Source organism: Rhinolophus sinicus, chromosome 10, assembly GCF_057876585.1.
Source record: "Rhinolophus sinicus isolate RSI-liver-muscle chromosome 10, RSI-T2T, whole genome shotgun sequence".
NCBI lineage: Eukaryota > Metazoa > Chordata > Mammalia > Chiroptera > Rhinolophidae > Rhinolophus > Rhinolophus sinicus.
The window spans coordinates 19,867,171-19,891,835 of NC_142510.1; positions in this window are offsets into that span (position 1 = coordinate 19,867,171).

Consider the following 24,665-nt stretch of genomic DNA (forward strand, 5'->3'; position numbering starts at 1 on the left):
CCCCGGTCCATGATGCTCTGGTCCCCCCGTCCTCCGGTCTCCCCGTCTTCCCGTCCCCCCGCTCCCCCAGGTCCCCCGTTCCCCCCGTCTCCCGTCCCCCCGTCCCCCGGTCTCCCCGTCTCCCCGTCCCCCCGTCCCCCCGGTCTCCCAGTCCACCAGTCTCACGGTCCCCCTCTCCCCCTGTCTATCTGGCCTCCTTTTCCCCCCGTCCCCCCGTCACCCCGGTCACCCCATCCCCCCGTCCCCCCGTTCCCCAGGTCTCCCCGTCTCCACGTCCCCTCCGTCCCCCCGTACCCCTTACCCCCGGTCTCCCCGTCCCCCCATACCCTCGGTCCCCCCGTCCCCCGGTCTCCCCTTTCCTCTGTGCCCCATTCTCCCGGTCTCCCCGTCTCCCCGTCCCCACGTCCCCCCGTCCCCCCGTCCCCCCGGTCTCCCCATCTCCCCATTCCCCCGGTCCCCAGGTCCCCCAGTCCCCCCGTCCCTCGGTCTCCCGGTCTCCTCGTCTCCCCGTCACCCCGGTCCCCCTGTCTCCCGGTCCCCCCGTCACCTTGTCCCCCGGTCCACCCGTCCCCCGGTCCCCCCGTCTCCTCGTCTCCCTGTCACCCCGGTCCCCCTGTCCACCGGTCCCCCCGTCACTTTGTCCCCCGGTCCACCCATCCCCCGGTCCCCCCGTCCTCAGGTCTCCCCTCTCCCCGTCCCCCCGTCCCTCCGGTCCCCCCATCCCCCAGTCTCCACGTCCCCCCGGTCCCCCCGTCCCCCCATCCCCCCGTCGCCTCGGTCTGCCCGGTCACCCCGTCCCCCTGTCCCCCGGTTCCCCGGTCCCCCCATCCCACGGTCTCCCCGTTCCCACGGTCCCCCCGTCGCCCCGATCCCCCCGGTCTCCCCGTCCCCCGGTCCCCCGGTTCCCCGGTCCCCCGGTGTCCCCGTCTCCTAGTCTCCCCATGCCCCCAGTCCCCCCATCCTCCGGTCTACCTATCTCCCAGTCGCCCCGTCCACCCAGTCCCCCCGTCCCCTGGTCCCACGGTCTCCCCGTCTCCCCTGTCTCCCTGTCCCCTGGTCCCTGGTCCCCCCATCCCCCGGTCTCCCCGTCTCCCCGTCCCTCCGTCCGCCCGGTCCCCCTGACCCCGTTCCCTGTTCCGCCCGTCCACCGGTCTCCCCGAACGCCGTCCCGCCATCCCCCCGGTCTCCCGGTCCCACGGTTCCCCGGTCCCCCCGTCCGCCGTTCCCCCAGTCTCCCCGTCATCATGGTCCCCTGGTCCCCCGGTCCCCCCGTCCCCTGATCTCCCCGTCCCGCCGTCCCCCCATTCCCCCGGTCTCCCGGTCCCACGGTTCCCCGGTCCCCCCGTCCCCCGGTCTCCCCGTCTGTCCGTACTCTGTCCCCCCCAATCCCCGGGTCCCCCGGTCTCCCCTTCTCCCCGTCTCCCCGTCCCCCTGGTCCCCCGGTCTCCCCGTCTCCCCGTCACCCCGGTCCCACCGTCCCCCCGGTCTCCCCGTCTCCCCATACCCCGGTCCCCCCGGCCCCCGGTCTCCCCGTCTCCACGTCTCCCCGTCCCCCGTGTCCCCCCGTCCCCCGGTCTCCCTGTCCCCCGTTCCCCCGGTCCCCTGGTCCTCCTGTCCACCGGTCTCCCCTTCCCCCCGTCCCCTCGTCACCCCGGTCTCCCCGTCTCATTGTCCACCCGGTCCCCCCATCCCCCCGACCCCCGATCTCCCCGTCTCCCCGTCCCCCGGACTCCCCGTGCCCCCCTTTTCCCCGTCCCCTGGACTCCCCATCCCTCCGGTCTCCCCGTCCCCCGGTCCCCCGGTTCCCCGGTCCCCCGGTGTCCCCGTCTCCCAGTATCCCCGTGCCCCCAGTCACCCCATCCCCCGGTCTACCCATCTCCAAGTTGCCCTGTCCCCCTAGTCCCCCCGTCCCCCGGTCCCCCGGTCCCCCGTCCAGCGGTCTCCCGATGCCCCCGTCCCCCCGTACCCCCGGTCTCCCCGTCTCCCCGTCCCCCCGTGCCCCCGGGGTCCCCATCTCCCAGTCACCCCGTACCCCCAGTCCCCCCGTCCCCGGTCCCCCGGTCACCCCGTCCCACGGTCTCCCCGTGTCCCCGTACCCCCGTCTCCCGTTCTCTCCGTCTCCCCGTCCCCGTGTCCCCCCACCCCCCGCCCCCCCCCCGGTCTCCCCGTCTCCCCATCCCCCCTGTCCCCCGGTCCCTAGTTCCCCCTGTCCCCCATTCACCCCGTCCCCCCGGTCCCCCCGTCCCCCCGTCCCCCTGGTCTCCCCATCCTCCGGTCCCCCGGTCCCCCGGTCCCTCCGTCCCCCGTTCTCCCCGTCTCCCTGTCTCCCAGTCCCCCCGGTCCCCCCATCCACCGATGTCCCCGTTTCCCCGTCCCCCCCGTCCCCGCGTCCCCCGATCCCCTAGTCTCCCCGTCCCCGGTCCCCCGTCCCCTGATCCCCCGTCCCCCGGTCTCCCCGTCAACACGAACCCCCTGTCTCCCCGTCTCCCCGTCTCCCTGTCCCCCCGGTCCCCGCGTCCCCCGGTCCCCCGGTCTCTCTGTCCCACGGTCCCCCGGTCCCCTGATCCCCCTTTCTCCCGTCTACCCGTCCCCCCGAACCCCCGGTCTCCCCGTCCCCCCGTCCCCACGTCCCTCCGGTCTCCCCGTCCTTCGGTGTCCCCATCTCCCCGTCTACACGTGCCCCCATCCCCCCGTCGCCCTGGTCCGCCCGATCTCCCCGTCCCCCGAGCCCCCAGTCCACCGGGCCCCCCATCCCTCAGTCTCCCCGTCCCCCCGGTCTCCCCGTCCCCCGGTCCCCCGGTCACCCGGTTCCCAGGTGCCCCCGTCCCCCGGTCTCCCCGTCCCCCATGTCCCCCCGTCACCCGGTCCCCCGGTATCCCCGTCCCCCGGTCCCCCGGTCCCCCCATCCCCCGGTCTCCCCATCTCCCTGTCCCCCAGCTCCCACAGGTCCCCCGGTCTCCCCGTCTCCCCGTCCCTCCGTCCGCCCGGTCCCCCTGTCCCCCGTTCCCTGTTCCGCCCGTCCACCGGTCTCCCCGAACGCCGTCCCGCCATCCCCCCGGTCTCCCGGTCCCACGGTTCCCCGGTCCCCCCGTCCGCCGTTCCCCCAGTCTCCCCGTCATCATGGTCCCCTGGTCCCCCGGTCCCCCCGTCCCCTGATCTCCCCGTCCCGCCGTCCCCCCATTCCCCCGGTCTCCCGGTCCCACGGTTCCCCGGTCCCCCCGTCCCCCGGTCTCCCCGTCTGTCCGTACTCTGTCCCCCCCAATCCGCGGGTCCCCCGGTCTCCCCTTCTCCCCGTCTCCCCGTCCCCCTGGTCCCCCGGTCTCCCCGTCTCCCCGTCACCCCGGTCCCACCGTCCCCCCGGTCTCCCCGTCTCCCCATACCCCGGTCCCCCCGGCCCCCGGTCTCCCCGTCTCCACGTCTCCCCGTCCCCCGTGTCCCCCCGTCCCCCGGTCTCCCTGTCCCCCGTTCCCCCGGTCCCCTGGTCCTCCTGTCCACCGGTCTCCCCTTCCCCCCGTCCCCTCGTCACCCCGGTCTCCCCGTCTCATTGTCCACCCGGTCCCCCCATCCCCCCGACCCCCGATCTCCCCGTCTCCCCGTCCCCCGGACTCCCCGTGCCCCCCTTTTCCCCGTCCCCTGGACTCCCCATCCCTCCGGTCTCCCCGTCCCCCGGTCCCCCGGTTCCCTGGTCCCCCGGTGTCCCCGTCTCCCAGTCTCCCCGTGCCCCCAGTCACCCCATCCCCCGGTCTACCCATCTCCAAGTTGCCCCGTCCCCCTAGTCCCCCCGTCCCCCGGTCCCACGGTCTCCCCGTCTCCCCGGTCGCCCCGTCCCCTGGTCCCCGGTCCCCCCATCCCCCGGTTTCCCTCTCTCCCCGTCCCTCCGTCCGCCGGTCCCCCTGTCCCCCGTTCTCCCTCTCCCCCCGTCCCCCCGGTCCCCCGTCCCCCCGGTCCCCCCGGTCCCCCCGTCCCCAGGTCCCCCGGTCAGCGCATCCCCCGGTCTCCATATCTCCCTGTCCCCCCCGATCCCCCAGGTCCCCCGGTCCCCCCGTCTCCCCGTCACCCTGTCCCCCTGTCTCCCCGTCTCCCCTTCCCCCCGGTCCCCCCTTCCACCGGTCTCCCCATCTCCCCATCCCCCCGGTCCCCTGTCCCCCGGTCCCCGCGTCCCCCGGTCCCCCGATCTCCCAGTCCCCCGGTCCTCCATCCACCTGTCCCTCCGTACCCCGGTGTCCCCGTCCCGCGGTCTCCCCATCGCCCCGTCCCTCAGTCCGCCGGTGTCCCCGTCCACCGGTCTCCCCGTCCCCCCGTCTCCCCGTCTCCCCGGTCTCCCCGTCCTCCCGTCCCCTGATCCCCCAGTTCCCCGGTCCCCCTATCCCCCGTTCTCTCCGTCTCCCCGTCTCCCCGACCCCCAGGTCCCCCGGTCCCCAGGTCTCCCTGTCTCCCCGACTCCCCGTCCCCCCGGTCGCCCGGTCCCCCGGTCCCCCTGTCCCCCAGTCCCCCCGTCCCCCGGTCTCCCCATCTCCCCGTCTCCCCTTCCCCCCGGTTCCCCAGTCCCCCGGTCCCCATGTCCCCCAGTCCCCCGGTCCCCCAGTCGCCCGTTCTCCGCGTCCCCCTGTCCCCCCGGTTCCCAGTCCCCCCAGTCCCCCCGTCTCCCGGTTCCCCGGTCCCCCAGTCTCCCGGTCTCCCCGTGTCCCCATACCCCCGGTCCCCCCGTCGCCCGGGCTCCCCGTCTCCCGTCTCCCCGTCTCCCGGTCTCACCGTCTCCCTGTCCCCATGTCCCCCCGGCGCACGGTCCCCCCGGTCTCCCCTTCTCCACATCCCCCCTGTCCCCCGGTCCCCCGTTCCCCCGTCACACATTCACCCAGTCCGCCCGGTCCCCCCGTCCACAAGTCCCCCGGTCTCCCCGTGCACTGGTCTCCCCTTCCCCCGTCCCCACGGTCTCCCTGTCCCCCAGTCCCCTAGGTCCCCCCCGTCCCCCGGTCTCCCTGTATCCCCGTCTCCCTGTTCCCCCGGTCCCCCCGAACTTCGGTCTCTCCGTCTCCCCCTCTCCTCGTCCCCCCATCCCCCCGTCGCCCCGGTACGCCCGTTTTCCCCGTCCCCGCGTCCCACAGGACTCCCCATCCCCCAGTCCCCCGGTCCACCGGTCCCACCGTCCCCGGTCTCCCCGTCTCCCCGTCTCCCCTTCCCCCCCGGTCCCCCCATCCACCGGTCTCCCCATCTCCCCGTCCCCCCGGTCCACATGTCCCCCGGTCACCCCGTTCCCCCGACCCCCGGTCCCCGCGTCCCACGGTCCCCCGGTCTCCCCGTCCCCCCATCCCCCCATCGCCTCGGTCCGCCCGGTGTCCTGTCCCCCGGTCTCCCGGTTCCCCGTTACCCCCGTCCCACGGTGTCCCAGTCCCTCCGGTCCTCCCGTCCCCCGGTCCCCGGGTCTCCCCATCGCCCGGTCCCCCGGTCCCCACATCCCTCAGTCTCCCTGTCTCCCCGTCCCCTCGGTCCCCCTGTCCCCCGGTCCCCCCGTCCCCCGGTCACCCCATCTCCCTGTCTCCCCGTCCCCCAGTCCCCTGGACCCCCAGTCGCCCGGTGTCCCCGTCCCCCGGTCTCCCCGTCCCCCGGTCCCCCAGTCCCCCCGTCCCTCGGTCTCCCCGTCTCCCTGTCTCCCCGTTCCCACGGTCCCCCTTTCCCCCGGTCCCCCAGTCACCCTGTCCCCGAGTCCACCCGTCCCCCGGTCCCCCCGTCCCCAGGTCTCCCCTCTCCCCGTCTCCCCGTCCCCCCGGTCCCCCGATCCCCCGGTTCCACCGTACCCCAGTCCCCCGGTCCCCCCGTACCACAGTCCCCCGGTACCCCGTCCACCAGTCCCCCCGTCCCCCAGTCCCCCGGTACCACGTCCCCCAGTCTCTGCGTCCCCTTGTCCCCCCAGACCCCAGTCCCCCCAGTCCCCCCGTCTCCCGGTTATCCCGGTCCCCCCGTCCCCGGGTCTCCCTGTGTCCCCGTACCAACGGTCCCCCCGTCTCCCAGTTTCCCCGCCTCCCGGTCCCCCGGTCCCCCCGTCCCCCGGTCTCCCCGTCCCCCGTCGCCCCTTCTCCCCGTCTCCCCGTCTCCCTGTCCCCACGTCCCACCGTCCCCCCGTCCCCCCGGTCTCCCCATCTCCCCATCTTCCGGTCCACAGGTCCCCTGGTCCCCCCGTCCCACAGTCCCCCGGTCTGCCCGTCCACCGGTCTCCCCTTCATCCCTTCCCCCCGTCTCTCCGGTCTCCCCGTACCCCCGTCCCCCCGTCCCCCCGGTCTCCCTGTCCCCCCGTGCCCTCGGTCCCCCCATCCCCTGGTCTCCCTGTCTCCCCGTCTCCGTGTCCCCCCGGTCCCCCCGTCCTTCGGTCTCCCCGTCTCCCCCTCTCCCCGTCCCCCCATACCCCCATCACCGCTGTCCGCATGGTCCCCCGTCCCCCCGGTCTCCCTGCCCCTTGTCCCCCGGTCTCCCCGTCCCCCGGTCCCCTGGTCCCCTGAACCCCCGTTCCCGATCTCCCCATCACCCCGGTCCCCACGTCCCCCAGTCCCCTGGTCCCCCAGTCGCCCGTTCTCCGCGTCCCCCTGTCCCCCCAGTCCCCAGTTCCCCCAGTCCCCCCGTCTCCCGGTTCCCCGGTCCCCCAGTCCCCCGGTCTCCCCGTGTTCCCGTACCCCCGGTCCCCCGTCCCCCGGTCTCCCCGTCCCCCGTCCCCCCGTCTCCTGGTCTCACCGTCTCCCCGTCCCCATGTCCCCCCGCTCCACCGTCACCCCGGTCTCCCCTTCTCCCCATCCCCCCTGTCCCCCGGTTCCCCGTTCCCCCTGTCACCCATTCACCGCGTCCCCCCGGTCCCCCCGTCCCCCAGTCCCCCGGTCTCCACGTCCACCGGTCTCCCCGTCCACCTGTCACCCAGTCTCCCCGGTCTCCCCGTCCCCCCGTCCCCCCGTCCCCCCAGTCTCCCAGTACCCCCGTCCCCCCGTCCCCCCGGTCTCCCTGTCTCCCCGTCTCCCTGTAACCCCGGTCCCCCCGTCCCCCGGTCTCCCTGTCTCCCCCTCTCCCCGTCCCCACATCCCCCCGTCCCCTGGTCCGCCGGTCCCCCCATCACCCGGTCTCCCCATCTCCCCGTCCCCCCGCTCCCCCAGGTCACCCGGTCCCCCCGTCTACCGTCCCCACGTCCCCCGGTCTCCACGTCTCCCGGTCCCCTAATTTCCCCAGGTCCCCCCGGCCCCCCAGGCTCCCAGTCCCCTGGTCCTCCGTTCCCACCGTCCCCCGTTCCCCCGGTCCCCCCGTCCCCTGGTCTCCCCGTCTCCCAATCTCCCCATCCCCTCGTCCCCCCGGTCTCCCTGTCCCCCCGACCCCTCGGTCCCCCCGTCCCCCGGTCTCCCTGTCTCACCGTCTCCCTGTACCCCCGGTCCCCCCGTCCTTCGATCTCCCCGTCACCCCTCTCCCCGTCCCCCCATGCCCCCGTAACCCCGGTCCGCCCTGTCTCCCCGTCCCCCGGTCCCCCGGTTCCCCGGTCGCCCCGACCCACGGTCTCCCCGTCCCCCCGGTCCCCCCGTCCCCCCGTCCCCCTGGTCTCCCCATCCCCCCGTCCCCGGGTCCCCCGGTCCCCACATCCCCCGGTCTCCCCGTCTTCCCGTCCCTCCGTCCGCCCGGTCCCCCTGTCCCCCGTTCTCCCTCTCCCCCCGTCCCCACGGTCCCCCGTCCCCGCGGTCCCCCAGTCCCCCCATCCCCCGGTCTCACCGTCTCACGGTCCCCCGTCCCCCCAGTCCCCCCGTCCCCCGGTCCCCCGGTATACCCGTCCCACGGTCTCCCCGTCTTCCCGTCTCCACTTCCGTCCGGTCCCCCCGTCCCCCGGTCCCGCGGTCCCCCGGTCCCCCGGTCCCCCGTCCAGCGGTCTCCCGATGCCCCCGTCCCCCCGTACCCCCGGTCTCCCCGTCTCCCCGTCCCCCCGTCCCCCGGTCTCCCCATCCCCCGGTCTCCCCTTCCCCCCGTCCCCAGGTCTCTCCGTCATCATGGTCCCCCGGTCCCCCAGTCCCCGCGTCCCCTGGTCTCCCCGTCTCCCCGTCCCCCCGTGCCCCCGGGGTCCCCATCTCCCAGTCACCCCGTACCCCCGGGCTCCCCGTCCCCCGGTCTCCTTGTCTCCCCGTCCCCCCAGTCCCCCCGTCCCCGGTCCCCCGGTCACCCCGTCCCACGGTCTCCCCGTGTCCCCGTACCCCCGTCTCCCGTTCTCTCCGTCTCCCCGTCCCCGTGTCCCCCCACCCCTCCGCCCCTCCCCCGGTCTCCCCGTCTCCCCATCCCCCCTGTCCCCCGGTCCCTAGTTCCCCCTGTCCCCCATTCACCCCGTTCCCCCGGTCCCCCCGTCCCCCCGTCCCCCTGGTCTCCCCATCCTCCGGTCCCCCATTCCCCCGGTCCCTCCGTCCCCCGTTCTCCCCGTCTCCCTGTCTCCCAGTCCCCCCGGTCCCCCCATCCACCGGTGTCCCCGTTTCCCCGTCCCCCCCGTCCCCGCGTCCCCCGATCCCCTAGTCTCCCCGTCCCCGGTCCCCCATCCCCTGATCCCCCGTCCCCCGGTCTCCCCGTCACCACGAACCCCCTGTCTCCCCGTCTCCCCGTCTCCCTGTCCCCCCGGTCCCCGCGTCCCCCGGTCCCCCGGTCTCTCTGTCCCACGGTCCCCCGGTCCCCTGATCCCCCTTTCTCCCGTCTACCCGTCCCCCCGAACCCCCGGTCTCCCCGTCCCCCCGTCCCCACGTCCCTCCGGTCTCCCCGTCCTTCGGTGTCCCCATCTCCCCGTCTACACGTGCCCCCATCCCCCCGTCGCCCTGGTCCGCCCGATCTCCCCGTCCCCCGAGCCCCCAGTCCACCGGGCCCCCCGTCCCTCAGTCTCCCCGTCCCCCCGGTCCCCCCGTCTCCCGGTCCACCGGTCTCCCCGTCCCCCGGTCCCCCGGTCACCCGGTTCCCAGGTGCCCCCGTCCCCCGGTCTCCCCGTCCCCCAGGTCCCCCCGTCAACCGGTCCCCCGGTATCCCCGTCCCCCGGTCCCCCGGTCCCCCCATCCCCCGGTCTCCCCATCTCCCTGTCCCCCAGCTCCCACAGGTCCCCCGGTCCCCCCGTCTCCCCTTCCCACCGTCCCCCGGTCTACCCGTGTACCCGTCCCCCCTGTCCCCCCGTCCCCCGGTCCCCCGGTCCCCCCAACCCCGGTCTCCCCATCTCCCTGTCCCCCGTTCCCCCAGGTCCCCCGGTCCCCCCGTCTCCCCGTCCCACCGTCCCCCGGTCTCCCCGTCTACCCGTCCCCCCTGTCCCCCCGTCCCCCGGTCTCCCCGTCTCCTCATCCCCCCTGCCCCCGGTCCCTAGTTCCCCCCGTCCCCCATTCACCCCGTCTCCCCGGTCCCCCCGTCCCCCAGTCCCCCGGTCTCCCTGTCCACCTGTCTCCCCGTCCCCCCATCCCCCCGTCCCTCCAGTCTTCCCATCCCCCCGTCCCCCCGTCCCCCCGGTCCCCCGGTCCCCCCCTTCCCGGTCTCCCTGTCCCCCGGTACCCACGTCCTCCGTTCTCCCCGTCTCCCCGTCCCCCCTGTCCCCATGTCCCCCGGTCCCCCGGTCATCCCGTCTCCCCGACTCCCTTGTCCCCCCGGTCGCCCGTTCCCCCGGTCCCCCGGACTCCCCGGTCTCCCCGTCTCCCCGTCCCCCCGTCCCCCTGTCCCACGGTCCCTACTTCCCCCCGTCCCCCCCGGTCTACCCGTCTCCCTGTTGCCCCGCTCCCCCGGTCTCCCCATCACTCGGGTCCCCCAGTCCCCCAGTCACACCGTCCCCCGGTCTCCCCGTCTCCCCATCCCCCCCATCCCCCTGTCTCCCCGTCTCCCTGTCCCCCCGGTCCCCCGGTCTCCCCATCACCCGGGTCCCCCAGTCCCCCGGTCACCCCGTCCCCTGGTCTCCCCGTCTCCCTGTCCCCCGTACCCCTGGGTTCCCCATCTCACTCTCCCCCCGTACCCCCGGGCTCCCCGTCCCCCGGTCTCCCCTTCCCCCCGTCCCCCTGTCTCCCCATCTCCCCGTCCCCCCGGTCCCCCGGTCTCTCCATCATCATGGTCCCTGTGTCTCCCGGTCCCCCTGTCCCCTGGTCTCCCCGTCTCCCCGTCCCCCCGTGCCCCCGGGTTCCCCGTTCCCAGTTCCGCCCGTCCCCCGGTCTCCCCGTCTCCCCGTCCCCCCGGTCCCCCGGTCTCCCCGTCTCCCCGTCCCCCGGTCCACCTGTCTCCCGGTCTCCCCGTCCCCCCGGTCCCCAGGTCTCCCCGTCTCCCCGTCACCCCGGTCACCCCGTCCCCCGGTCTCCCTGTCTCCTCGTCCACCCAGTTCCCCCGACCCCGGTCCCCCGGTCACCACGTCTCCCCGTCTCCCCGTCTCCCCGTCTCCCCGTCCCCCCGGTCTCCCGGTCTCCTTGTTTCCCCTTCCTCCCTGTCCCCCGTCTCCCGGTCCCCGGTCTCCCCAACCCCACGTCCCCCCTTCCCCCCGGTCTGCACGTCTCCCCGTGCCCCCATCCCCCTGGTCCAGACGTCCCCCAGTCCCCCGGTCTCCCCGTCCCCCGTCCCCCCGGTCCCCCCGGTCTCCCCGTACACCGGTCCCTCAGTCCCCCGGTCTACACATCCCCCCTCCCCCCGTACACCCTGTCTCACCGTCTCCCTATCTCCCCGTCCCCCCGGTTCCTCCGTCCCCCGGTCCCCCAGTCTCCCCGTCCCCAGGTCCCTGGTGCCATGGTCCCCCTTGTCCTCCCGTCCCCCTGTCCTTCGGACCCCGTCTCCTGGTCCCCCTTCCCCACCTCCCCCCGTCCCCCCGTCCCCCGGTCTCCTGATTCCTCGGTCCCCTGGTCTCCCAGTCCACCCAACCCCCGTCCCCCGGTCCCCCGGTCCCTCTGTCTGCCCTTTCCCGATATCCCCATCACCCAAGTCCCCCGATCCCCCGGTTCCCCGGTCCCCAACTCCCCCGGTCTCCCTGGTCCCCCGGAACCCATCCCAGATCTCCCCGTCGCCCCGGTCCCCCGGTCCCCTGGTCCGCCCATCCCCCGGTCTCCCCATCTTACCGTCCCCCCGTTCCCCCGTCCCCCCGTCCCCCCATCATCCGGTCTCCCCATCTGGCATCCCCCCGTTGCCCCGTCCCCCCGTCCCTCTGTCGCACCGTCTCCACATCCCCCCCGCCCCCGCTGTCCCCCGTCCCCCGGTCCCCCCGTCCCCCGGTCTCCCCATCTCCGAATCTCCCCATCCCCTCGTCCCCCCCCCCCGGGCTCCCTGTCCCCCCGACCCCTCGGTCCCCCCGTCCCCCGGTCTCCCTGTCTCCCCGTCTCCCTGTCCCCCCGGTCCCCCCGTCCTTCGGTCTCCCCGTCTCCCCCTCTCCCCGTCCCCCCATGCCCCCGTAACCCCGGTCCGCCCTGTCTCCCCGTCCCCCGGTCCCCCGGTTCTCCGGTCCCCCCGTCCCACGGTCTCCCCGTCCCCCCGGTGCCCCGTCCTCTGGTCCCCCGGTCTCCCCTTCCCCCGGTCCCCCTGTCCCCCGGTCCCCCATACACGATCTCCCCATCACCCCGGTCCCCCCGTCCCCCGGTTCCCCGTTCCCCCCGACCCCCGGTCTCCCCATCCCCCGGTCCCACCGTCCCCTGGTCCCCCAGGATCCCCGTCCCCCGGTCCCCCGGTCCCCCCATCCCCCGGTCTCCATATCTCCCTGTCCCCCCGATCCCCCATGTCCCCCGGTCTCCCCGACTCCCCGTCCCCCGGTCCCCCTATCCCCCGGTCTCCCCGTCTCCCCGTCTCGCCGTCCCCAAAGTCCTCCGTTCCCCCGGTCTCTCATTCCCCTGGTCTCCCCGTCTCACCGTCTCCCCATCCCCCAGGTCCCCAGGTCCCCAGGTCTCCCCGTCTCCCCGACTCTCCGTCCCCCCAGTCGCCCGGTCCCCCGGTCCCCCTGTCCCCCAGTCCCCCCGTCCCCCGGTCTCCCCATCTCCCCATCGCCCCGTCCCCCCGGTCCACAAATCCCTCGGTCCCCTCGGTCCCCCCGACCCCCGGTCTCCCTGTCTCCCCGTCTCCCTCTCCCCCTGGTCCCCCCGTCCTTCAGTCTCTCCGTCTCCCCCTCTCCCCGTCCCCCCATCCCCCCGTCGCCCCGGTCTGCCCGTTTTCCCCGTCCCCGCGTCCCCCTGGTCTCCACATCCCCCTGTCCCCCGGTCCTCCGGTCCCACCGTCCCCCGGTCCCCCGGTCTCCCCATCTCCCCGTCTCCCCTTCCCCCCGGTCCCCATGTCCCCCGGTCTCCCCGTTTCCCCGACCCCCGGTCCCCGCGTCCCACGGTCTCCCAGTCTCCCCATCCCCCGGTCCCCCATCCCCGGATCCCCCGTCCCCCGGTCTCCCCGTCCCCCCATCCCTCCGTCCCCCGGTCTCCCCGTCCACCAGTCTGCCCGTACCCCCATCCCCCCGTCTCCCCGGTCTCCCCGTCCTCCCGTCCCCCGATCCCCCGGTTCCCTGGTCCCCCCGTCCACGGTCTCCCCGTCCCCCCGGTCCCCGCGTCCCCCGGTACCCCGGTCTCCGAGTCTCCCCTTTCCCCCGTTCACCCGGTCCCCCATCCCCCGGTCTCCCAATTATCCGGTCTCCCAGTCTCCCCGTCCCCCCGTTCCCTCCGGTCTCCCCGTCCCCGGTCCCCCGGTCCCCCATCCCCCGGTCTCCCCGTCCCCCGGGCCCCCGGTCCCACCGTCCCCCGGTCTCCCCGTCTCCCCGTCCCCTCCATCCCCCTGTCCCCCATCCCCCCGGTTTCCCTGTCCCTCCGTCCATCGTTCCCTCCGTCCCCCGGTCTCCCTGTCTCCCCGTCTCCCTGTCCCCCCGGTCCCCCCGTCCTTAGGTCTCCCCGTCTACCCCTCTCCCCGTCCCCCCATCCCCCCGTCGCCTCGGTCCGCCCAGTGTCCCGTCCCCCGGTCCCCCAGTTCCCCGGTCTCCCCGTCCCCCGGTCCCCCCATCCCCCAGTCCCCCAGTCTCCCCGTCCCCCGGTCCCCCGGTCCGCGTATCCCCCGGTCTCCATATCTCCCTGTCCCCCCGATCCCCCAGGTCCCCCGGTCCCCCCGTCTCCCCGTCCCCCTGTCCCCCTGTCTCCCCGTCTCCCCTTCCCCCCGGTCCCCCCTTCCACCGGTCTCCCCATCTCCCTGTCCCCCCGGTCCCCTGTCCCCTGTTCCCCGCGTCCCACAGTCCCCCGGTCTCCCAGTCCCCCGGTCCCCCATCCACCTGTCCCTCCGTCCGCCGGTGTCCCCGTCCACCGGTCTCCCCATCCCCCCGTCCCCCCGTCTCCCCGTCCTCCCGTCCCCTGATCCCCCAGTTCCCCGGTCCCCCTATCCCCCATTCTCCCCGTCTCCCCGTCTCCCCGTCCCCCAGGTCCCCCGGTCCCCAGGTCTCCCTGTCTCCCCGACTCCCCGTCCCCCCGGTCCCCCGGTCCCCCGGTCCCCCTGTCCCCCAGTCCCCCCGTCCCCCGGTCTCCCCATCTCCCAGTCTCCCCTTCCCCCCGGTTCCCCAGTCCCCCGGTCCCCATGTCCCCCAGTCCCCCGGTCCCCCAGTCGCCCGTTCTCCGCGTCCCCCTGTCCCCCCGGTTCCCAGTCCCCCCATTCCCCCCGTCTCCCGGTTTCCCGGTCCCCCAGTCTCCCGGTCTCCCCGTGTCCCCGTACCCCCGGTCCCCCCGTCGCCCGGGCTCCCCGTCTCCCGGTCTCACCGTCTCCCCGTCCCCATGTCCCCCCGGCGCACGGTCCCCCCGGTCTCCCCTTCTCCACATCCCCCCTGTCCCCCGGTCCCCCGTTCCCCCGTCACACATTCTCCCCGTCCCCCCGGTCCCCCCGTACACAAGTCCCCCGGTCTCCCCGTGCACCGGTCTCCCCTTCCCCCCGTCCCCACGGTCTCCCTGTCCCCCCGTCCCCTCGGTCCCCCCATCCCCCGGTCTCCCTGTCTCCCCGTCTCCCTGTTCCCCCGGTCCCCCCGAACTTCGGTCTCTCCGTCTCCCCCTCTCCTCGTCCCCCCATCCCCCCGTCGCCCCTGTACGCCCGTTTTCCCCGTCCCCCCGTCCCCCCGGTCTCCCCATCCCCCCGTCCCCCCGTCCCCCGGTGTCCCCGTCCCCCCGTCCCCCGGTCTCCCTGTCTCCCCGTCTCCCCTTCCCCGCGGTCCCCCCATCCACCGGTCTCCCCATCTCCCCGTCCCCCCGGTCCCCCTGTCCCCCGGTCTCCCCGTTTCCCCGTCCCCCCGGTCCCCGCGTCCCACGGTCCCCCGGTCTCCCCGTCCTCCGGTCCCCCATCCCCCCGTCCCTCCGTCCCCCGGTGTCCCTGTCCCCCGGTGTCCCCGTCCCCCCGTCCCTCCGTCCCCCGGTGTCCCCGTCCACCGGTTCCCCGTCCCCCGGTCCCCCCGTCTCCCCGGTCTCCACGTCCTCCCGGCCCCCGGTCCCCCGTTTCCCCGATCCCCCTTTCTCCGGTCTCCCCGTCCCCCCGAACCCCCGGTCTCCCCGTCCCCCCGTCCCCACGTCCCTCCGGTCTCCCCGTCCTTCGGTCTCCCCATCTCCCCGTCTACCCGTGCCCCCATCCCCCCGTCGCCCCTGTCCGCCCGATCTCCCAGTTCCCTGATCCCCCGGTCCACCGGGCCCCCCGTCCCACAGTCTCCCCGTCCCCCTGGTCGACCCGTCCCCCGGTCCCCCGGTCCCCCGGTCCGCCCGTCCCCGATATCCCCGTCACACCGGTAACCCCGTCCCCCGGTTCCCAGGTCCCCCATTCCACCGGTCCCCCGTTCCCCGGTCTCCCCGTCTCCCCGTCCCCTCCATCCCCCCGTCCCCCCGTCCCCCCGGTCCCCCCGGTCTCCCCGTCCCCCGGTCATCCGGTCCCCCATTCCACCGGTCCCCCGTTCCCTGGTCTCCCCGTCTCCCCGTCCCCTCCATCCCCCCGTCGCCCCGACCCCCGGTCTCCCTGTCCCCCCGTCCCGTCGTTCCCTCCGTCCCCCGGTCTCACTGTCTCCCCATCTCCCTGTCCCCCAGGTCCCGCTGTTTTCGGTCTCCCCGTCTACCCCTCTCCCCGTCCCCCCATCCCCCCTTCGCCTCGGTCCGCCAGGTGTCCCGCCCCCGGTCCCCAGGTTCCCCGGTCCCCCCGTCCCTCGGTCTCCCCGTCCCCCCGGTCCCCCGTCCCCCGGTCCCTGGGTTCCCCGGTCCCCCCGTCCTTCGTTCTCCCCGTCTCCCCCTCTCCCCTTCCCCCCATACCCCAGTCACCCCTGTCCGCATGATCTCCCCGTCCCCCCGGTCTCCCTGCCCCTTGTCCCCTGGTCTCCCTGTCCCCCGGTCCATGATGCTCTGGTCCCCCCGTCCTCCGGTCTCCCCGTCTTCCCGTCCCCCCGCTCCCCCAGGTCCCCCGTTCCCCCCGTCTTCCGTCCCCCCGTCCCCCGGTCTCCCCGTCTCCCCGTCCCCCCGTCCCCCCGGTCTCCCAGTCCACCAGTCTCACGGTCCCCCTCTCCCCCTGTCTATCTGGCCTCCTTTTCCCCCCGTCCCCCCGTCACCCCGGTCACCCCATCCCCCCGTCCCCCCGTTCCCCAGGTCTCCCCGTCTCCACGTCCCCTCCGTCCCCCCATACCCCTTCCCCCCGGTCTCCCCGTCCCCCCATACCCTCGGTCCCCCCGTCCCCCGGTCTCCCCTTTCCTCTGTCCCCCATTCTCCCGGTCTCCCCGTCTCCCCGTCCCCACGTCCCCCCGTCCCCCCGTCCCCCCGGTCTCCCCATCTCCCCATTCCCCCGGTCCCCAGGTCCCCCAGTCCCCCCGTCCCTCGGTCTCCCGGTCTCCTCGTCTCCCCGTCACCCCGGTCCCCCTGTCTCCCGGTCCCCCCGTCACCTTGTCCCCCGGTCCACCCGTCCCCCGGTCCCCCCGTCTCCTCGTCTCCCTGTCACCCCGGTCCCCCTGTCCACCGGTCCCCCCGTCACTTTGTCCCCCGGTCCACCCATCCCCCGGTCCCCCCGTCCTCAGGTCTCCCCTCTCCCCGTCCCCCCGTCCCTCCGGTCCCCCCATCCCCCAGTCTCCACGTCCCCCCGGTCCCCCCGTCCCCCCATCCCCCCGTCGCCTCGGTCTGCCCGGTCACCCCGTCCCCCTGTCCCCCGGTTCCCCGGTCCCCCCATCCCACGGTCTCCCCGTTCCCACGGTCCCCCCGTCGCCCCGATCCCCCCGGTCTCCCCGTCCCCCGGTCCCCCGGTTCCCCGGTCCCCCGGTGTCCCCGTCTCCTAGTCTCCCCATGCCCCCAGTCCCCCCATCCTCCGGTCTACCTATCTCCCAGTCGCCCCGTCCACCCAGTCCCCCCGTCCCCTGGTCCCACGGTCTCCCCGTCTCCCCTGTCTCCCTGTCCCCTGGTCCCTGGTCCCCCCATCCCCCGGTCTCCCCGTCTCCCCGTCCCCCCGTACCCCCGGTCTCCCCGTCTCCCCGTCCCCCCGTGCCCCCGGGGTCCCCATCTCCCAGTCACCCCGTACCCCCAGTCCCCCCGTCCCCGGTCCCCCGGTCACCCCGTCCCACGGTCTCCCCGTGTCCCCGTACCCCCGTCTCCCGTTCTCTCCGTCTCCCCGTCCCCGTGTCCCCCCACCCCCCGCCCCCCCCCCCCGGTCTCCCCGTCTCCCCATCCCCCCTGTCCCCCGGTCCCTAGTTCCCCCTGTCCCCCATTCACCCCGTCCCCCCGGTCCCCCCGTCCCCCCGTCCCCCTGGTCTCCCCATCCTCCGGTCCCCCGGTCCCCCGGTCCCTCCGTCCCCCGTTCTCCCCGTCTCCCTGTCTCCCAGTCCCCCCGGTCCCCCCATCCACCGATGTCCCCGTTTCCCCGTCCCCCCCGTCCCCGCGTCCCCCGATCCCCTAGTCTCCCCGTCCCCGGTCCCCCGTCCCCTGATCCCCCGTCCCCCGGTCTCCCCGTCAACACGAACCCCCTGTCTCCCCGTCTCCCCGTCTCCCTGTCCCCCCGGTCCCCGCGTCCCCCGGTCCCCCGGTCTCTCTGTCCCACGGTCCCCCGGTCCCCTGATCCCCCTTTCTCCCGTCTACCCGTCCCCCCGAACCCCCGGTCTCCCCGTCCCCCCGTCCCCACGTCCCTCCGGTCTCCCCGTCCTTCGGTGTCCCCATCTCCCCGTCTACACGTGCCCCCATCCCCCCGTCGCCCTGGTCCGCCCGATCTCCCCGTCCCCCGAGCCCCCAGTCCACCGGGCCCCCCATCCCTCAGTCTCCCCGTCCCCCCGGTCTCCCCGTCCCCCGGTCCCCCGGTCACCCGGTTCCCAGGTGCCCCCGTCCCCCGGTCTCCCCGTCCCCCATGTCCCCCCGTCACCCGGTCCCCCGGTATCCCCGTCCCCCGGTCCCCCGGTCCCCCCATCCCCCGGTCTCCCCATCTCCCTGTCCCCCAGCTCCCACAGGTCCCCCGGTCTCCCCGTCTCCCCGTCCCTCCGTCCGCCCGGTCCCCCTGTCCCCCGTTCCCTGTTCCGCCCGTCCACCGGTCTCCCCGAACGCCGTCCCGCCATCCCCCCGGTCTCCCGGTCCCACGGTTCCCCGGTCCCCCCGTCCGCCGTTCCCCCAGTCTCCCCGTCATCATGGTCCCCTGGTCCCCCGGTCCCCCCGTCCCCTGATCTCCCCGTCCCGCCGTCCCCCCATTCCCCCGGTCTCCCGGTCCCACGGTTCCCCGGTCCCCCCGTCCCCCGGTCTCCCCGTCTGTCCGTACTCTGTCCCCCCCAATCCGCGGGTCCCCCGGTCTCCCCTTCTCCCCGTCTCCCCGTCCCCCTGGTCCCCCGGTCTCCCCGTCTCCCCGTCACCCCGGTCCCACCGTCCCCCCGGTCTCCCCGTCTCCCCATACCCCGGTCCCCCCGTCCCCCGGTCTCCCTGTCCCCCGTTCCCCCGGTCCCCTGGTCCTCCTGTCCACCGGTCTCCCCTTCCCCCCGTCCCCTCGTCACCCCGGTCTCCCCGTCTCATTGTCCACCCGGTCCCCCCATCCCCCCGACCCCGATCTCCCCGTCTCCCCGTCCCCCGGACTCCCCGTGCCCCCCTTTTCCCCGTCCCCTGGACTCCCCATCCCTCCGGTCTCCCCGTCCCCCGGTCCCCCGGTTCCCTGGTCCCCCGGTGTCCCCGTCTCCCAGTCTCCCCGTGCCCCCAGTCACCCCATCCCCCGGTCTACCCATCTCCAAGTTGCCCCGTCCCCCTAGTCCCCCCGTCCCCCGGTCCCACGGTCTCCCCGTCTCCCCGGTCGCCCCGTCCCCTGGTCCCCGGTCCCCCCATCCCCCGGTTTCCCTCTCTCCCCGTCCCTCCGTCCGCCGGTCCCCCTGTCCCCCGTTCTCCCTCTCCCCCCGTCCCCCCGGTCCCCCGTCCCCCCGGTCCCCCCGTCCCCAGGTCCCCCGGTCAGCGCATCCCCCGGTCTCCATATCTCCCTGTCCCCCCCGATCCCCCAGGTCCCCCGGTCCCCCCGTCTCCCCGTCCCCCTGTCCCCCTGTCTCCCCGTCTCCCCTTCCCCCCGGTCCCCCCTTCCACCGGTCTCCCCATCTCCCCATCCCCCCGGTCCCCTGTCCCCCGGTCCCCGCGTCCCCCGGTCCCCCGGTCTCCCAGTCCCCCGGTCCTCCATCCACCTGTCCCTCCGTACCCCGGTGTCCCCGTCCCGCGGTCTCCCCATCGCCCCGTCCCTCCGTCCGCCGGTGTCCCCGTCCACCGGTCTCCCCGTCCCCCCGTCTCCCCGTCTCCCCGGTCTCCCCGTCCTCCCGTCCCCTGATCCCCCAGTTCCCCGGTCCCCCTATCCCCCGTTCTCTCCGTCTCCCCGTCTCCCCGACCCCCAGGTCCCCCGGTCCCCAGGTCTCCCTGTCTCCCCGACTCCCCGTCCCCCCGGTCGCCCGGTCCCCCGGTCCCCCTGTCCCCCAGTCCCCCCGTCCCCCGGTCTCCCCATCTCCCCGTCTCCCCTTCCCCCCGGTTCCCCAGTCCCCCGGTCCCCATGTCCCCCAGTCCCCCGGTCCCCCAGTCGCCCGTTCTCCGCGTCCCCCTGTCCCCCCGGTTCCCAGTCCCCCCAGTCCCCCCGTCTCCCGGTTCCCCGGTCCCCCAGTCTCCCGGTCTCCCCGTGTCCCCATACCCCCGGTCCCCCCGTCGCCCGGGCTCCCCGTCTCCCGTCTCCCCGTCTCCCGGTCTCACCGTCTCCCTGTCCCCATGTCCCCCCGGCGCACGGTCCCCCCGGTCTCCCCTTCTCCACATCCCCCCTGTCCCCCGGTCCCCCGTTCCCCCGTCACACATTCACCCAGTCCGCCCGGTCCCCCCGTCCACAAGTCCCCCGGTCTCCCCGTGCACTGGTCTCCCCTTCCCCCGTCCCCACGGTCTCCCTGTCCCCCAGTCCCCTAGGTCCCCCCCGTCCCCCGGTCTCCCTGTATCCCCGTCTCCCTGTTCCCCCGGTCCCCCCGAACTTCGGTCTCTCCGTCTCCCCCTCTCCTCGTCCCCCCATCCCCCCGTCGCCCCGGTACGCCCGTTTTCCCCGTCCCCGCGTCCCACAGGACTCCCCATCCCCCAGTTCCCCGGTCCACCGGTCCCACCGTCCCCGGTCTCCCCGTCTCCCCGTCTCCCCTTCCCCCCCGGTCCCCCCATCCACCGGTCTCCCCATCTCCCCGTCCCCCCGGTCCACCTGTCCCCCGGTCACCCCGTTCCCCCGACCCCCGGTCCCCGCGTCCCACGGTCCCCCGGTCTCCCCGTCCCCCCATCCCCCCATCGCCTCGGTCCGCCCGGTGTCCTGTCCCCCGGTCTCCCGGTTCCCCGTTACCCCCGTCCCACGGTGTCCCAGTCCCTCCGGTCCTCCCGTCCCCCGGTCCCCGGGTCTCCCCATCGCCCGGTCCCCCGGTCCCCACATCCCTCAGTCTCCCTGTCTCCCCGTCCCCTCGGTCCCCCTGTCCCCCGGTCCCCCCGTCCCCCGGTCACCCCATCTCCCTGTCTCCCCGTCCCCCAGTCCCCTGGACCCCCAGTCGCCCGGTGTCCCCGTCCCCCGGTCTCCCCGTCCCCCGGTCCCCCAGTCCCCCCGTCCCTCGGTCTCCCCGTCTCCCTGTCTCCCCGTTCCCACGGTCCCCCTTTCCCCCGGTCCCCCAGTCACCCTGTCCCCGAGTCCACCCGTCCCCCGGTCCCCCCATCCCCAGGTCTCCCCTCTCCCCGTCTCCCCGTCCCCCCGGTCCCCCGATCCCCCGGTTCCACCGTACCCCAGTCCCCCGTTCCCCCCGTACCACAGTCCCCCGGTACCCCGTCCACCGGTCCCCCGTCCCCCAGTCCCCCGGTACCACGTCCCCCAGTCTCTGCGTCCCCTTGTCCCCCCAGACCCCAGTCCCCCCAGTCCCCCCGTCTCCCGGTTATCCCGGTCCCCCCGTCCCCGGGTCTCCCTGTGTCCCCGTACCAACGGTCCCCCCGTCTCCCAGTTTCCCCGCCTCCTGGTCCCCCGGTCCCCCCGTCCCCCGGTCTCCCCGTCCCCCGTCGCCCCTTCTCCCCGTCTCCCCGTCTCCCTGTCCCCACGTCCCACCGTCCCCCCGTCCCCCCGGTCTCCCCATCTCCCCATCTTCCGGTCCACAGGTCCCCTGGTCCCCCCGTCCCACAGTCCCCCGGTCTGCCCGTCCACCGGTCTCCCCTTCACCCCTTCCCCCCGTCTCTCCGGTCTCCCCGTACCCCCGTCCTCCCGTCCCCCCGGTCTCCCTGTCCCCCCGTGCCCTCGGTCCCCCCATCCCCCGGTCTCCCTGTCTCCCCGTCTCCGTGTCCCCCCGGTCCCCCTGTCCTTCGGTCTCCCCGTCTCCCCCTCTCCCCGTCCCCCCATACCCCATCACCGCTGTCCGCATGGTCCCCCGTCCCCCGGTCTCCCTGCCCCTTGTCCCCCGGTCTCCCCGTCCCCCGGTCCCCTGGTCCCCTGAACCCCCGTTCCCGATCTCCCCATCACCCCGGTCCCCACGTCCCCCAGTCCCCTGGTCCCCCAGTCGCCCGTTCTCCGCGTCCCCCTGTCCCCCCAGTCCCCAGTTCCCCCAGTCCCCCCGTCTCCCGGTTCCCCGGTCCCCCAGTCCCCCGGTCTCCCCGTGTTCCCGTACCCCCGGTCCCCCGTCCCCCGGTCTCCCCGTCCCCCGTCCCCCCGTCTCCTGGTCTCACCGTCTCCCCGTCCCCATGTCCCCCCGCTCCACCGTCACCCCGGTCTCCCCTTCTCCCCATCCCCCCTGTCCCCCGGTTCCCCGTTCCCCCTGTCACCCATTCACCGCGTCCCCCCGGTCCCCCCGTCCCCCAGTCCCCCGGTCTCCACGTCCACCGGTCTCCCCGTCCACCTGTCACCCAGTCTCCCCGGTCTCCCCGTCCCCCCGTCCCCCCGTCCCCCCAGTCTCCCAGTACCCCCGTCCCCCCGTCCCCCCGGTCTCCCTGTCTCCCCGTCTCCCTGTAACCCCGGTCCCCCCGTCCCCCGGTCTCCCTGTCTCCCCCTCTCCCCGTCCCCACATCCCCCCGTCCCCTGGTCCGCCGGTCCCCCCATCACCCGGTCTCCCCATCTCCCCGTCCCCCCGCTCCCCCAGGTCACCCGGTCCCCCCGTCTCCCGTCCCCACGTCCCCCGGTCTCCACGTCTCCCGGTCCCCTAATTTCCCCAGGTCCCCCGGCCCCCAGGCTCCCAGTCCCCTGGTCCTCCGTTCCCACCGTCCCCCGTTCCCCGGTCCCCCCGTCCCCTGGTCTCCCCGTCTCCCAATCTCCCCATCCCCTCGTCCCCCCGGTCTCCCTGTCCCCCCGACCCCTCGGTCCCCCCGTCCCCCGGTCTCCCTGTCCACCTGTCTCCCCGTCCCCCCGTCCCCCCGTCCCTCCAGTCTTCCATCCCCGTCCCCCCCGTCCCCCCGGTCCCCCGGTCCCCCCCTTCCCGGTCTCCCTGTCCCCCGGTACCCACGTCCTCCGTTCTCCCCGTCTCCCCGTCCCCCCTGTCCCCATGTCCCCCGGTCCCCGGTCATCCCGTCTCCCCGACTCCCTCTGGTCCCCCGGTCGCCCGTTCCCCCGGTCCCCCGGACTCCCCGGTCTCCCCGTCCCCCCGTCCCCCGTCCCCCTGTCCACGGTCCCTACTTCCCCCCGTCCCCCCCGGTCTACCCGTCTCCCTGTTGCCCCGCTCCCCCGGTCTCCCCATCACTCGGGTCCCCCAGTCCCCCAGTCACACCGTCCCCCGGTCTCCCCGTCTCCCCATCCCCCCCATCCCCCTGTCTCCCCGTCTCCCTGTCCCCCCGGTCCCCCGGTCTCCCCATCACCCGGGTCCCCCAGTCCCCCGGTCACCCCGTCCCCTGGTCTCCCCGTCTCCCTGTCCCCCGTACCCCTGGGTTCCCCATCTCACTGTCCCCCCGTACCCCCGGGCTCCCCGTCCCCCGGTCTCCCCTTCCCCCCGTCCCCCTGTCTCCCCATCTCCCCGTCCCCCCGGTCCCCCGGTCTCTCCATCATCATGGTCCCTGTGTCTCCCGGTCCCCCTGTCCCCTGGTCTCCCCGTCTCCCCGTCCCCCCGTGCCCCCGGGTTCCCCGTTCCCAGTTCCGCCCGTCCCCCGGTCTCCCCGTCTCCCCGTCCCCCCGGTCCCCCGGTCTCCCCGTCTCCCCGTCCCCCGGTCCACCTGTCTCCCGGTCTCCCCGTCCCCCCGGTCCCCAGGTCTCCCCGTCTCCCCGTCACCCCGGTCACCCCGTCCCCCGGTCTCCCTGTCTCCTCGTCCACCCAGTTCCCCCGACCCCGGTCCCCCGGTCACCACGTCTCCCCGTCTCCCCGTCTCCCCGTCTCCCCGTCCCCCCGGTCTCCCGGTCTCCTTGTTTCCCCTTCCTCCCTGTCCCCCGTCTCCCGGTCCCCGGTCTCCCCATCCCCACGTCCCCCCCTCCCCCCGGTCTGCACGTCTCCCCGTGCCCCCATCCCCCTGGTCCAGACGTCCCCCCGTCCCCCGGTCTCCCCGTCCCCCGTCCCCCCGGTCCCCCCGGTCTCCCCGTACACCGGTCCCTCAGTCCCCCGGTCTACACATCCCCCCTCCCCCCGTACACCCTGTCTCACCGTCTCCCTATCTCCCCGTCCCCCCGGTTCCTCCGTCCCCCGGTCCCCCAGTCTCCCCGTCCCCAGGTCCCTGGTGCCATGGTCCCCCTTGTCCTCCCGTCCCCCTGTCCTTCGGACCCCGTCTCCTGGTCCCCCTTCCCCACCTCCCCCCGTCCCCCCGTCCCCCGGTCTCCTGATTCCTCGGTCCCCTGGTCTCCCAGTCCACCCAACCCCCGTCCCCCCATCCCCCGGTCTCCCGGTCCTCCCCGTCCCCCCGTCACCCGGTCTCCCGGTCCCCTAATTCCCCTGTCCTCCTGTTCCCCCGTCCCCTGTTCTCCCGGTCCCTCCTTCCCCTCTTTGGACGATCTACCGGTCCCCAGGTCCCTTGTTCCCCCGTCCCTCTGTCCCTCCGTTCCTCGGTCTCCCGTTCCCCCTGTCTCCTGGTCCACCCTTCCCCCCGTCCCCTGGTCCCCCTGACCCCCGTCCTTCCGACACCCGTTCTCCCCGTCAACCAGTCTCCCGGTGCCCGGTCTCTCCTTCCCCCCATCCGCCCCTCACCCGGTCTCCCGGTCCCTCCGTCCCCCCGTGCACCGGTCTCCCTTTCCTCATGTCCCCGCGTCCCCCGGTCTCCCGGTCCACCCGTCCCGCCATCCCCCCGCCCGGCCATCACCCCGTCCCGCCATCCCCCGGTCTTCCTGTGCCCCGGTCCTCCGGTCCCCCAGTCCCCGTCCCAGGTCCCCCCATCCCCCCGTCCCCGGTCTCCCATTCCCCCTGTCTACCGGTCCCCCGGTCCCACATCCCCCGGTCTGCCCGTCTCCCAGTCTCCCCATCCCCCACGGTCTCCCTGTCTCCCTGTCTCCCTGTCCCCCCGGTCCCCCCGTCCTTCGGTCTCCCCATCTCCCCTCTCCCCGTCACCCCGAACCCCCTGTCTCCCCGTCTCCCCGTCTCCCGGTGCCCCGGTACCCCGTCCCCCCGGTCTCCCCGTCCACCCGTCCTCCCTGTCTCCCCGTCTCCCTGTCTCCCCTTTCCCCCGGTCCCCCCGTCCCCCAGTCCCCCGGTCCCCCCAGTCTCCCCGTCCCCCAGTCCCCCATCCCCAGTCCCCGGTCTCCCTGTCCCCCGGTCCCCCGGTCCCCCGATCCCCCGTCCCTCGGTCTCCCCGTCCCCATGTCCCCCCGCCTCACCGTCCCCCCGGTCTCCCCTTCTCCCCATCCCGCCGGTCCCGGCGTCCCCCGGTCCCCCGGTCTCCCTGTCCCCGACCCCGTCTCCCCGGTCTCCCCGTCCTCCCATCCCCCGATACCCTGGTTCCCCGGTCACCCCGTCCCATGGTCTCCTTGTTCCCCCGGTCCCCCGTACCCCGGTCTACACGTCTCCCCATCCCCCGTGACCCCGGGTTCCCGTCTCCCTGTCCCCCCGTACCCCCGGGCTCCCCGTCCCCCGGTCTCCCTGTCTCCCCGTCTCCCCAGTCCCCCGTCCCCGGTCCCCCGGTCACCCTATCCCCTGGTCTCCCCCGTCCCCCCGTCACCCCGGTCCCCCTGTGCCCAAGACTCCCCGTCCCCCCGTCCCCGTCCCCCCCGTCCCCCGGTCCCCCGTTCCCCCCGTCCCCCGTCCCCCCGTCCCCCCGGTCTCCCGGTCCCACGGTTCCCCTGTCCCCCCATCCCCCGGTCTCCCCGTCTCACCGTACACTGTCCCCCGGTCCCCG